The sequence below is a fragment of the Taudactylus pleione genome, unplaced genomic scaffold, assembly GCF_031769625.1.
Source record: "Taudactylus pleione unplaced genomic scaffold, aTauple2 ptg000070l, whole genome shotgun sequence".
Lineage (NCBI taxonomy): Eukaryota > Metazoa > Chordata > Amphibia > Anura > Myobatrachidae > Taudactylus > Taudactylus pleione.
The window spans coordinates 2,890,054-2,902,364 of record NW_028284472.1 but is presented as its reverse complement, the minus strand read 5'-3'; positions in this window follow the sequence as shown (position 1 = coordinate 2,902,364).

Sequence of the window (12,311 nt, the reverse complement as noted above, 5' to 3'; positions counted from 1 at the left end):
GGTAGGCAGATTTGGATGGCACACCTTTAGTGTGCCAGCAGAATCTGCTTTCTGAATTTAATGTGAGACAGCAGCTGTGAGCTGTTCCTGTGGCTAGTTGAGTTGGTACCTTATGCTAAAATAGAAGTCCAGTCGAATGTAATTATGTCCATGGCGGAATGGTAATGCCTGTATGCTGCGGGTAATTCGCAGGCAATCATCTTCATGCTTAAGGCCTCATTTGTCAACTAGAGATTTATTTTCATCACTAGTTACTAGTGCTCCAACCAATCAGCTCCTAACTGTCATTTTTTTCAAAAACATGACAGGAGCTCTGATTGGTTGGAACATCATTGAAGTTACCGTAGTCTTATCACTCGTTACTAACTTAAATAGTGCCCCAACCAATTGGCTCCTCATGTTTTTGGAAAATGACAGTTGGGAGCTGATTGGTTGGAGCACTAGTAACGAGTGATGAAAAGAATAACTCTTGATAAATGAGGTCCTGAGGTTCCAACACCGCACAGCAGTGTTCTCCTGCCAGCGGAGGTGGTTGATTAGATGAAGGGGGGGGGGGGGGGTCGTCGTCGTCCTAGAATTTCAGTACATCGCCATTGATGGGAGTATAGTGGCCACCTGTCCATGCAGGCAGTGCATCGAGCAAGACTTCTACCTGCCAGGTTCTGCCGTACATAATAAAGCAAACTTATTTCTTTTTCCTCTCCACTGAGGTGTAAACGGGAGCATCTGGTCTTTCTTCTGATGGAGAGACAAGAGTGGCTAATTATCTGCTCCAAGTAAGGGCTTATCTTCTCTGTAGGGCCCAGGGAAGTACCATTGCAATGCCATTAAACTGCATGTAGACTGGCTACAAAGCTCCAGGCTGCGTAGGCTCTGCCATGGAAAGCGATACTTGCTGCTACGCATGGGGGTACAATGTTTCTGTGCTATGAATGGGGCTGTCTGTAGTAGAAGCAACAAGTACTACTTTCTACTTCAGGGTCCATAGGGGGTCCACAGGGTTGACCTTGGGGGGTGTATAGCTTGGATCTGGGTCCACGGGCACCATACAGTTAAAGCTTTAGCTCCCAGGATGCACTTGGGTCCTCCTCTATACCCCGCCCCCGAGCCACAGGCACCTCAGTTTCAGTTTGGTGCCGGCCGAAGTCGGTTGCACTGTGCAGTGGGGCTGCAGGAGCAGCCCCATAGCTTTATTTTTATAGAAGAAAAGTTTTTTTTTTTTTTTTCTCTATGGCTTTACACTTAATGCGGCAGCATAGGACAGTCCTTCTGGACGTCCATGCTGCCGCTTCAACACCCCGCTGGCGCTGCGATGCCAGTACTGCTCTGGGGATCGCAGCGGGACCCCAGAGTTATTCCTAGCATGGCTCCGGGACCTCCCTCTGACTGCTGCCGGACTCTACGGGGAACAGGTAAGCCGCGAGCCGTGCTCTTAGTGCCGCTCGCAGAGATAAATGCAGTCAGTTGCCGCTGGTCTGTGGGGACAGACCGGCGGCGCTAGTAGCGGCGGCGGGCTCCCCCTCATGTAGGCATACCCTGTGCTCCGCTGGACCACCAGGGTATAAGTTCTGGAGGGGAACTGGCATCCCTGGGGTTAAATACTAGCCAGGGGAGGCAGCCTTCCCTGGTTTAGCGGCTCCTCCCCTCAGCTCAGCGCGCCTTTTCTCATGTGTACTGGCGTCGCTGAGCTGCTCTGCTGGCCACTCCTCCTCAGAGCTCTCCGACTAACGCAGGCTCCCAGCCAGGTGCATGGTCAGGTCCCCCTGTGTACCTCTCCCCTCCAAAAGGACAGTGTACACGGTGCTTTAACTCCCCCCAGACACTGAATCTGGGTGGTTGAGGGCAGCGATTGGTGCAGTAAGTACAATCTTCCTGCATTGTATGTGACTTTGCTAGTGCTGCTGTCTGTACTTATTCTCTAATTGCTGTCAGCTTATATCTATCCCTTTGCTTCCCCTACAGCCCAAAGGTGTGTGGGGGAGGGGCGTTTTCTATTAACCTCACTTTTATAAATCATGTATTTGTGAGGTCACATACTGTTGTGTGCTACACAGTACCATATTTTTGGGCCTGTTTGTGTTACATGCTGGTGAGTGCGGGGGTGTTAACACCGTATGTCCTCTGCTGATAAGTATTTATTGCATAATTACTGTATCATGTCTGATGAGGAGACTGAGCACTCGGGGCTCCTGTGTTGCTTTCCTGCAGACGCTGTTCTGCTGGTGTTAATGGGGGGGATTTATATCACAGTGCCAGCTGGAACCAGGCCCCTCTATACCCCCTATGCAGCAGGACCCCCCTTGGGCGATGTTTTCACAAGTGCTGACATCTATTGCAGATGTCGATCCCTACAGTGACCCCTTCTGGGGCATTGTCCCAGCACTCTATCTCCCATTCCCCAGATATTCTGCAGGTATTGCGGTCTCCCTCCGGGGCCCAGACTGTGAGACAGTATTCGGGGCTGCCTGTGTATGTCCAGCCTCCCCCTGTATCACAACAGTCTGTGGTGCCTTTTCAGGGCTTCCCTCAGTCGGCTCCTCCGCCTTGGGTGGATGTTCTCTCCAACTCGGTACAGAGTTTGGCGGCCTCATCCTCGGCTTTTCAGTCATTTTTGCAGGGTGATGTGCCACAGAAGGCGACCTAGTGGCCTGTTGTGAGTTTACTCACTGCGCAGGTATCAGAATCGGATCCCTCTTCAGATGATGGAGAGGTCCATGAGGATTCTGATTTGGGTGCTGTGGGACAGGAGGTTGAGCCTAGGTCCTCCATTAATGTTCCAGCATTAGTTAGGGCGGTGCGGGCTATTCTCAATATAGAAGAGGAGGCACTGGTCCCTAAGTCGAAGTTGCCTGACTTCAGGAAAGCAAAGGTTACTAATGTGTTCCCTCTGTCCGATCAGTTGGCGGATCATATGGCGGCGGCGGCCTGGCAAATTACCCAGCAAGAGATTCCAACTGCAGAAAGGGTTGGCTTCTCATTATCCCTTTCCTGAGGATCATTGCAGGAAATGGGAGACTCCACCGGCGGTGGATTCACATGTCACTCGCTTGGTTAAAACCGCTACGCTACCATTGCCGTCTATTTCCTCTTTAAAGGATCCAACGGACAGGAAAGGGGAGATTTGTTTGAAGTCCATTTACTCGCTCTCCGGAGCGGTGGCGTGGCCATTTCCTGGGTGGCTAAAGCCATTGAGAACTGGGCCAATGCCTTGGAGGATTCTCTTACGGACGATGTTCCCGGATGTTCACAGAGCATTAGTGGCACAAATGAGGGATGCCGCTTCCTATATTGGGGAAGTGTCATTGGACGCAAGCATGTTAACCTCTAGAGTTTCAGCTGCGGCTGTGTCTGCTCGGAGATCCTTGTGGCTGCGGTCCTGGAGGGCTGATGCGGACTCTAAAAAGGGTCTGGAGGCTCTCCCCTTTAATGGAGATTTGCAATTTGGTCCGGATTTGGACAAAATAGTGGATACCTTGGCTAAGTCCAAGTCGGCTTTCCTCCCTTCGGCTTCTGCGCCGGCTAGGGTGAGGAGCACTGCCGTTCGGTCCTTTCGGGTTCAGGGTAAGGCCAAGGGCCAGTCCTTCCCGAGACATTCAGCGACCAAAGCCTCATCCAAACCCAAGAAGCATATGGAATGCTTGGCGCCCCTCTTCCAAACAGGAGGATAAACCTGCTGCCTGACTGGACGGGCCTCTCCCTGGGGGACCCCAGAGTGGGAGGCCGACTTCTCAGATTCGCCCAGGGTTGGTTCAGTACCACCACGGATGCTTGGGTTCGAGAAGTAGTCTCTCAGGGGTACGCCCTGTCGTTTCGGTGCAGGCCGCCCCACCAATGTTTTTGCACGAGTCCTTCGCTGGACGAGTCCAAAGCTTCGCATCTCTGTTTCTGGTGCAGAGACCCAATGGGTCTCATCGCCCTATTCTGAATTTCAGATCTCTGAACAAGTACCTCAGAGTTCCCTGCTTCAGGATGGAAACATGGTGGTCCATCATCCTGGTGATGGAACCAGGGGACTTCATGGTCTCCCTCTTTATCCAGGACGCCTATCTCCATGTGCCCGTGGCACCGGCACATCAGCGGTACCTGAGGTTTGCTATCCTAAACCATCACTACCAATTTTGGGCGTTGCCTTTCGTTCTTTCCACAGCTCCGAGGGTTTTCACCAAGGTGAGGGCAGTCATGGCTGCCCACCTTCGGGGTCAGGGTATACGGCTGCTGCCGTACCTGGACGATTTGCTGCTGCTGGCAAGTTCCCCGGAGGTGCTTCTTCATCATCTACACCTGACAATTGCTTGTCTTCAAGCACATGGGTGGTTAATAAATTGGAAGAAGTCGTCTCTGATCCCATCTCAACGGATGGTCCATCTGGGAGCACTTCTGGACTCCAGTCAACAACGGATTTTCTTGACTCTAGAAAAGGTATCCTCCCTACAACTCAGGATACACGGTTGCCTAAGCAGTGGCAGGGTGTCAATACATTCGGTAATGAGTCCTGGGGTCCATGGTGTCGGCATTCGACATGGTGGAGTTCGCCCAGTTCTATTCCAGACCCCTGCAGGGGCAGATTCTTGTGGAATGGAACGGGTTGTCCCGCCGGATCAGATCCCAGATGCTGATATTGTCCCCGGATGTGCGCCGGTCCTTGGCGTGGTGGCTGCAGTCAGCTCATCTCAGCCAGGGTTGCCCCTTTTGGATTCCGGACTGGGTTCTGCTCACGACAGATGCCAGTCTCCGGGGTTGAGGGGCAGTGACCGGCTCGTTGTCTCTTCAGGGCTGTTGGTCGGCGGAGGAGGCCGTACTTCCCATAAACATTCTAGAGCTACGGGCAGTGTACCGTGCTCTTCTGGCATCAGGCACCGTTCTCGGAAGAGCAGTTCAGGTGCGATCAGAAAACGCCACCACGGTGGCATACATAACCAGGGAGGAACTCTCAGTTGAGCTGCGATGTCGGAAGTGTCCCAAATCCTGACTTGGGCGGAGTGCCACCTTCCAGCAATATCGGCAGTCTTCATCCCGGGAGTCCTCAATTGGGAGGCAGACTACCTCAGCCGTCACGACGTGCATCCTGGGGAATGGTTGCTTCAACCAGAGGTGTTTCAACTTCTCGTGGACAAGTGGGGGACTGCCGGAATTGGACCTGATGGCCTCTCGTCACAATTACAAGTTGCCCATATACGGCTCAAGGACAAGGGACGCGGGCGCAAGCCTAGTGGATGCGTTGTCAGTGAAATGGTCGTTTCACCTAGCGTATCTGTTTCCTCCAATCTCCATGCTCCCTCGGGTACTCAGAAAGATCAAACGGGACGGAGGCACGTTTCTGCTGGTGGCTCCAGCGTGGCCCGGATGTCCTTGGTACTCCGATCTCAGGGGCCTGTCTGTAGACGCTCCGTACCTTCTGCTTCAACGTCGGGATCTGCTGTGTCAGAGTCCCTGCCTTTACCCGGATCTGGGTCGACTGTCTTTGACGGCATGGCTCTTGAGACAGCCGTCTTAAGGTCACGGGGCTTTTCAGGCTCTGTCAACAGTACCATGCTTAGGGCATGTAGACCTGCCTCTGCACGGATTTACCACAGAGTGTGGCACACTTACTTTCAATGGTGCGAGTCTAGAAGCAATGACCCTCAGGTGTTCAGTGTTTCTAGGATCTTGGCATTTCTGCAGTCAGGTCTTGACCTGGGCTTACGGCTTGCTTCCCTAAAAGTTCATGTATCGGCCCTGTCAGTGTGGTTCCAACGAAGGATTACCTCACTGCCTCACGTTCACACCTTGTTCCAAGGTGTGCTGAGGATCCAGTCTCCCTTTGTGGCTCCGTGGGACTTGGCGGTGATTCTTCGGGTCCTGCAGGGACCTCCTTTTGAGCCTCTTGAATCGGTTGACCTCAAGTGGTTAACACTTAAGACTGTGTTTCTCCTGGCTCTGGCTTCGGCCAGGAGGGTATCAGAGTTGGGGGCACTTTCCTGTAGTCCCCCCTTCCTGATTTTTCATCAGGACAGGGCTGTGCTTCGCACCCGTCCTGAGTTTTTGCCTAAAGTGGTTTCTAAGTTCCACATAAATCAGGAACTTGTGGTACCAGCTTTTCAGGCTCCGGGTCTTCCGGCTGGTGAGGCTTCGCCGGACGTGGTCCGGGCTCTCAGAATTTATGTTGGACAGACGGCCTCTGTTAGGAAGTCCGATTCGTTGTTCATCCTCTTTGGTTTCCATAAGAGGGGTTGGCCTGCCAACAAACAAACTTTAGCCTGTTGGCTTTGTTCTGTTATTAGGGAGGCTTATATACAGGAACGTTTGCCTGTTCCAGCCTCGGTTAAGGCTCATTCCACTCGGTCTGTAGGCTCTTCTTGGGCTGCTAGACGTGGTGCCTCCGCTGTTCAGCTGTGCAAGGCAGCCACTTGTCTTCAATTCAGACATTTTTGAGGTTTTATGCGTTTGACACCTTTGCCTCTCAGGATGCATCTTTCGGGCGCAGGATTCTCCTTTCTGCTCAGGAGCGTCCCCGCCCTTAGTTGAACTGCTTTGGGACATCCCCAAGGTCAACCCTGTGGACCCCCTATGGACCCTGAAGTAGAAAACAAGAGATATGGTAAGAACTTACCTTTGTTATCTCTGTTTCTACGAAGTCCATAGGGTCCACAGGGCACGCGCCCTGACGCACCTGGCTTCAAATGGGCTGTGGTACTGGTCACCAGTGTTTCCATCTCCCATTTCTGTGAGTACGGTTTCTTGTGTGTTCCAGTCTTCCGTCTCTCTGTTTAGTCTCCTCCTTCGGCCTAGGCTACTTACCAACTGAGGTGCTTGTGGCTTGGGGGGGCGTGGTATAGAGTAGGACCCAAGTGCATCCTGGGAGCTAAAGCTTTAACTGTATGGTGCCCGTGGATCCAGATCCAAGCTATACCCCCCAAGGTCAACCCTGTGGACCCTATGTACTTCGTAGAAACAGAGATAACAAAGGTAAGTTCTTACCATATCTCTTGTTTTTAGTGCCACTTCTGGTGCAAGGGTCACTGCAGGTCAGGAAGCAGGACACCATTGGATAAATGTGCATTATCATGAACAGGCCTGAGTGTAGGTGTCCATTTAATGACTGAGATATGTAAAATAAAATACTGTGCATGCAGTTTGTATGTTTAGTACTATGGTGCTTCCATTGGGGAATGCGATCCTCTTAATGACCCCATGGGTTGAGAGAGGTGGTTTTTAAAATTATTTATTTATTTTTTTTAAACTTTTGTCTGAGAGCTCTGGATTCTGAAAGCATGAACAAGGATTGCAAACAGATGTTGAAGGTAAAGTAAGCAGACTATCTGCCATATGGAACGCAGAACAGCATTTTGATGTACAGTATAGTCTTGTTGGACACCGTTGCTTCCTCTTGCCATTATAGGACATGGCACCATACTGGCAAAGGGCTCACTGCTTACAGCCCATGCAATCTCTAAGGGGGAATTCAATTGTTTTTAGATGCATGCTGGGAGTTTTTTTTTCTTCTTCTAATGGGCGAGTACAGAGGGATCCTATTATGTGTCTCACCAGAATTGGCCGCATAAAGCTGCTAAACCCATACAAGCTACTGGTGCAATGAGTTTGGGCAGCCAAAAGCCCAACTTTTGGTGGATTTCTGCTCACCACCTGAGGAGGGTGTGAGCAGAAATAATGGCCATCCTCTGCAATAGCAATGGAATAGGTTCAGACTGGAGCAGATCCTGCGTTAAAGCAATTGAATTTCCCCCTAAATATAGTTTGTGTAACTTCCTATGTGGAGGAAAGCTAGATGCAATGCCACAAACCTTCTGTGGGAGATCTAATCATTTGCCTCCAGAGAGCGCGGTTTCTTTCTTTGCGTTAAATCCCCTCTTCCTGGCAGCAGTTTAAAGCTACAATATACTTTGGTCCTTCAAGACCGTACAATACCCAAGTGTTTCTTCTTCTAGACAACCTTTTAAAACTGTCTAGTGTAAAGACTGAAAGGCAGAATCCACTAACTCCACAATGACTCTGGTCAAGATAATTTTTCCTAGGCCCAGTAAAAAATCAAAAACCCAACACAGCTCTCAAGATAATGGAGACCATAAAAATCACAGGATTGTCAGCTGAACTTCTCCGATGCATAAAGCAGAGATCAGGGCTGGCTGTCTGGGAAAGGCCAGTCTGCTACTGTACCTCCAGGTGTAAAATGGAATACATATGACTAACCACCGGCCGCATGACCGGCAGTTCAAATCCCGACAGTGTGAGCGCGGCAGGGGTGAAAATCCCAATCGTCCAAGATAAGTATGTTCTAACCTAAATTTACCCCCAAACCTCCCTTAAGGGTGCCTAAACCTAACCCCACCCACTTAAACCTAAGTGTCCTGGGGGGTGCCTAACCTCCCCTAGGCTAAACCTAACCTCCTGGGTGGGTCATCCCATCCCCCCGAACCCGAAAACCCCCATTGCCCGGCTGGCCTTCAATTGGTAAGCCGGGTGTCAGGCTCCCGGCGCAGGTGTAATGACCGGCGTCGGGATTTCGGCGCTGGGATTAAACAGTCATGAAGTCGGCATTTAGACCATCGGCCTCCCATGTAAAATGCCCAGTGTCCAGCACATTGTGCTACTAAACATTGTCTAGGTAAAGCCCTGTATACACTTGGTGATGCGCGTATTGAGCGATATCTGCAGCAGGGGTGCAAGCTTTGTTTAGTGCCCCCATGCTGCATTGGGCTGCATGGCATCATTGGCAATATCCCCAGATTGAGCTGCATTTACAGACTGAGGATATCTCACATCGTTCATAGCTTGGTGCATACACACTGGACGATTTGAACTATATATCGATCTGAGATGTTATCGTCCAGTGAGTATGGGGCTTTATAAACGGAAAGGGTCTAGAACATCTGAGCATTCCTGATTTTACTAACCACTTTCTATAGTACAATGCTTTACAGAGAATATTGCAGTCATTCACCTCAGTCCCTGCCCCAGTGGAGCTTGCAATCTATGCTCCCTACCACATGGAGACACACATAGTGGGCCAAATGTAATAGGGTTTGGTTTTTAGTAAAAATCCAACTCTTACCTTCTCGCATTTTTTCTGAAGGTGCGAGTTGGTGCCAGGACTCGCATATAAAATTGCCTGCAAACTTTTGAACTCGAGGCTTCTACACTATGCGAATCTGTGCGAGTATTGCCCTATGTAGTCTCACACCTTTTTAATGAGACTAGCATTAAAAGGTGTGAGTTAAACAGAAGCCTTCACAGATCCATGAAGGCTTCTGTCTTGTTTTTAAAAAAAACACCCTCTTCCCAGAAGCATAATCAGCCCCGAGTTCTGTACAGCCTGTGCTGATTTTTAAAATATAGGGACCCCCTATATTTGAAGTACCAATACAATGCTTTTCTGATCTGGTCCTAGTTGTGGAAATACAGGGGATGAGTAGGGGGTCCCCTGTAATTTCCATAACCAGCACTGGACTACTTCTAGTGGTGGGGGTAATGAAGCAGCCAGGGAATCCCTGTCGCTGGGCAAAGCATTACCCCTGTCCGCTAGTCATCCCAGTCTGGGGAGGTGGGGACTCCTTTCCGCAGCACCCTAGGCTGATAAATCTGGGGCTATACCTGGCACCCCTGGCCGGTGCTGGAAATTACAGGGGATCCCTATTTTTTGTCCCCTGTAGTTCCACAACCAGGACCAGAGAAGAAAAGCACTATGCTGGTACTTAAAATACAGGACTCTATTTTAAAAACCATCACAGGAAGTACAAAGCCTGGGGCGAGATATACTTCTATGGGAGAAGCTGTCAGAAGCCAATTAACCTACCAGTATGTTTATGGATAGCAGGAGAAAACCCATACAAACTCCACACAGATAGGCCCCTGGTTGGTCATCTGCCCTGGATTGTGCTAGGGTGAGCACATGAGTGATGGCTATATACAGATAGAGGACACCCATTCAAGGTAAACCCCAACATAAGGGTGTTACCATTGCAATAGATAAAGCCAAATTAATTTTAGCCATTTGGTGATCCTTTGCCTGAATTTTAATGTCTTTATATTTTGCTGCTGCAAATGTGTACACAGATATATGAAAATATGCAAATGTCACAGACGCCAGGAAATGTATTTAGTTGTCTACCGGCGGCTTTGCAAAGCATCTGCGTAAAAAGATGCAGCAGGGGACGCAGGTTGCGCAATTGTGGCAGTCCTGAGTATTAAAACCGATCATTAGTAAATCTGCGGATCCAATTCTGCTCTATGTGAAATAAGAGCTTGTTGGTCCAATGGTCTAATAAAGTCTGATTTTTGGTCAGGTTTTTATATTTGTAAATGGTCGGTTTGCAAAACTGTTGGTAAATTAGCCAATAACCCCAAATCAACCTTTAGTGAATATATCACCCCCTCCCTCCTCTTTAGACTTGATACATCTACCCTGTAAGTGTCTTATGGAGACCAGTTTGGTCTCAGAATTGATCATTGATTATATTGTCAAGCCATGAAGAGGACTTGCCCCTCGATTCGGTCCACTGTGGGTCCGTAGGATCTCAGGCTAGTAATAAATGCTCTGAAGGATGCCCATATGAACCAAGAAAGAAAGCTTCTCCAGGATGGATGACCCTAAATGTAGTGTTCTGGATGGCAGAATGTTTGGGGATTTAAAAGGCACCAAGGGTGCAAGCAAACCTTTTAAATATCTATCAGGATAAAGTGGTCTTGAGGACCAATCCAATTTTTTTCTTTTTTGGCCAAGCGGCATCTACAATTTATATCAACCAGGAGGTTGGGTTACCAACCTTTTAGTCATGACAGATGAGAAAGTGAAGAAACCGCTTTTGCTAGATCTAGCGAGAGTGGTCACTAATATTTATCCAGTACAAAGGTTTTAGGAATACAGAACAGTGGTTGGTGATTCTGACCTGGACTCATATAGGTCATGTCCTTTCCAAGGCATTTGCCGATGGGTCAGAGAGTTAATCATACAATGAAAATGGAAGTGCCAGAAAAGCGCAGAACCCACTCAACTCAAGTGGTGACAACTTCTTGGACAAAAAAAAGGAACCTAGGATTTGGTGACAGAGCTTTACCCGGCAGCAGGATGGACTTCACAGTTGGTATAATGGTTAGCATTACTGCCTCACAGCGCCAAGGTCTTGGGTTTGAATCCTGCCATGGTCCCCATCTCTGGAGTTTGTATATTCTTCTCCTGCTTGTGTGGGTTAACTCTCACAATCCAAAAATATACTGGTATGGTAATTGGCTCCTGCCAAAAATTAACCCTATTGTGTATATTCTGATAGGGAATATGGGGCCTAATTCATGCAAACCCGATGATTTGTGTGCAAGTCCGATTGCTAGAGATCTGCGAGTATGTTCACAGTACTCATTTTGAGAACGTCGCCCCCATTTCCTGGCAGTGCCAAGGCCAGGTGGTCTTAGACTACCGATGCAGGTTTCCTAGTGTTGGCGGCCATTCTGAGCATGCCTAGGCCAGTGATCACGATGGTGGGCCAATGCTGCATCTTCCTTTGTCCTCAGACGCCTCCTGCAGCATTAGAATATGTCCTCATCGTGCTGCGTACAAAAGCCATAGCAACGATGAGAATAGCTGACAACTCGGAATACTCTGTAAGCTCCTGGAGGCAGGGACAGAGAATGGCCAAATATTCCTCTGCAAAGTGATGCGGAATGTGTGTGCACGCTGTATAAATAAGTAATAAATGAATGTATCCATGCCTTCTCTGGGTATGATCATACGGCTATGGGACCATCTCTAGGGTCTCAGTTTGGGAGACATTGTGAGGGAAAAACCACAAATTAATTACAGATAGATTCCCCATCCCTGCTGTTCAGGTCAGGTTTTCCTAAAGCTGGGTATACACGGCCAGATAAAATGCCTGTCAGACCGACAGACATTTTATCTGGCAGCCTGCCAGCCGCAGACGTCCGCGGCATACACGGTGAGATTACTCTCACTCCCCCGGGGGAGGAGACATTTCCCTGTTCCATCCATGGCACGGAACACAGGAAATGTCTGTCTGTCGGACGCGGCTGGGCATACACAGCCCGATGCGGCTGACAGTTACCTCTTAAAGATCGCATCGGACGGGCATGCTGTACAATCCGGCATGCCCGACCGAGCAATATATAACCCTCGGTCGCCCGCACACACGCTACAATTATCGGGGCGATGCGTGGATATCGGGCGGATCACCCCGATAATTGTAGCAGGTATGGCCAGCTTTAGACAGCTTGGAAAGTCAAAGACACAGGGGAAGAGAAGAAGGCCCATTATATACCATCCAAGAAGGGGGGGGGGGGGGCGGCGATCTTTTATCTGCCCGTCT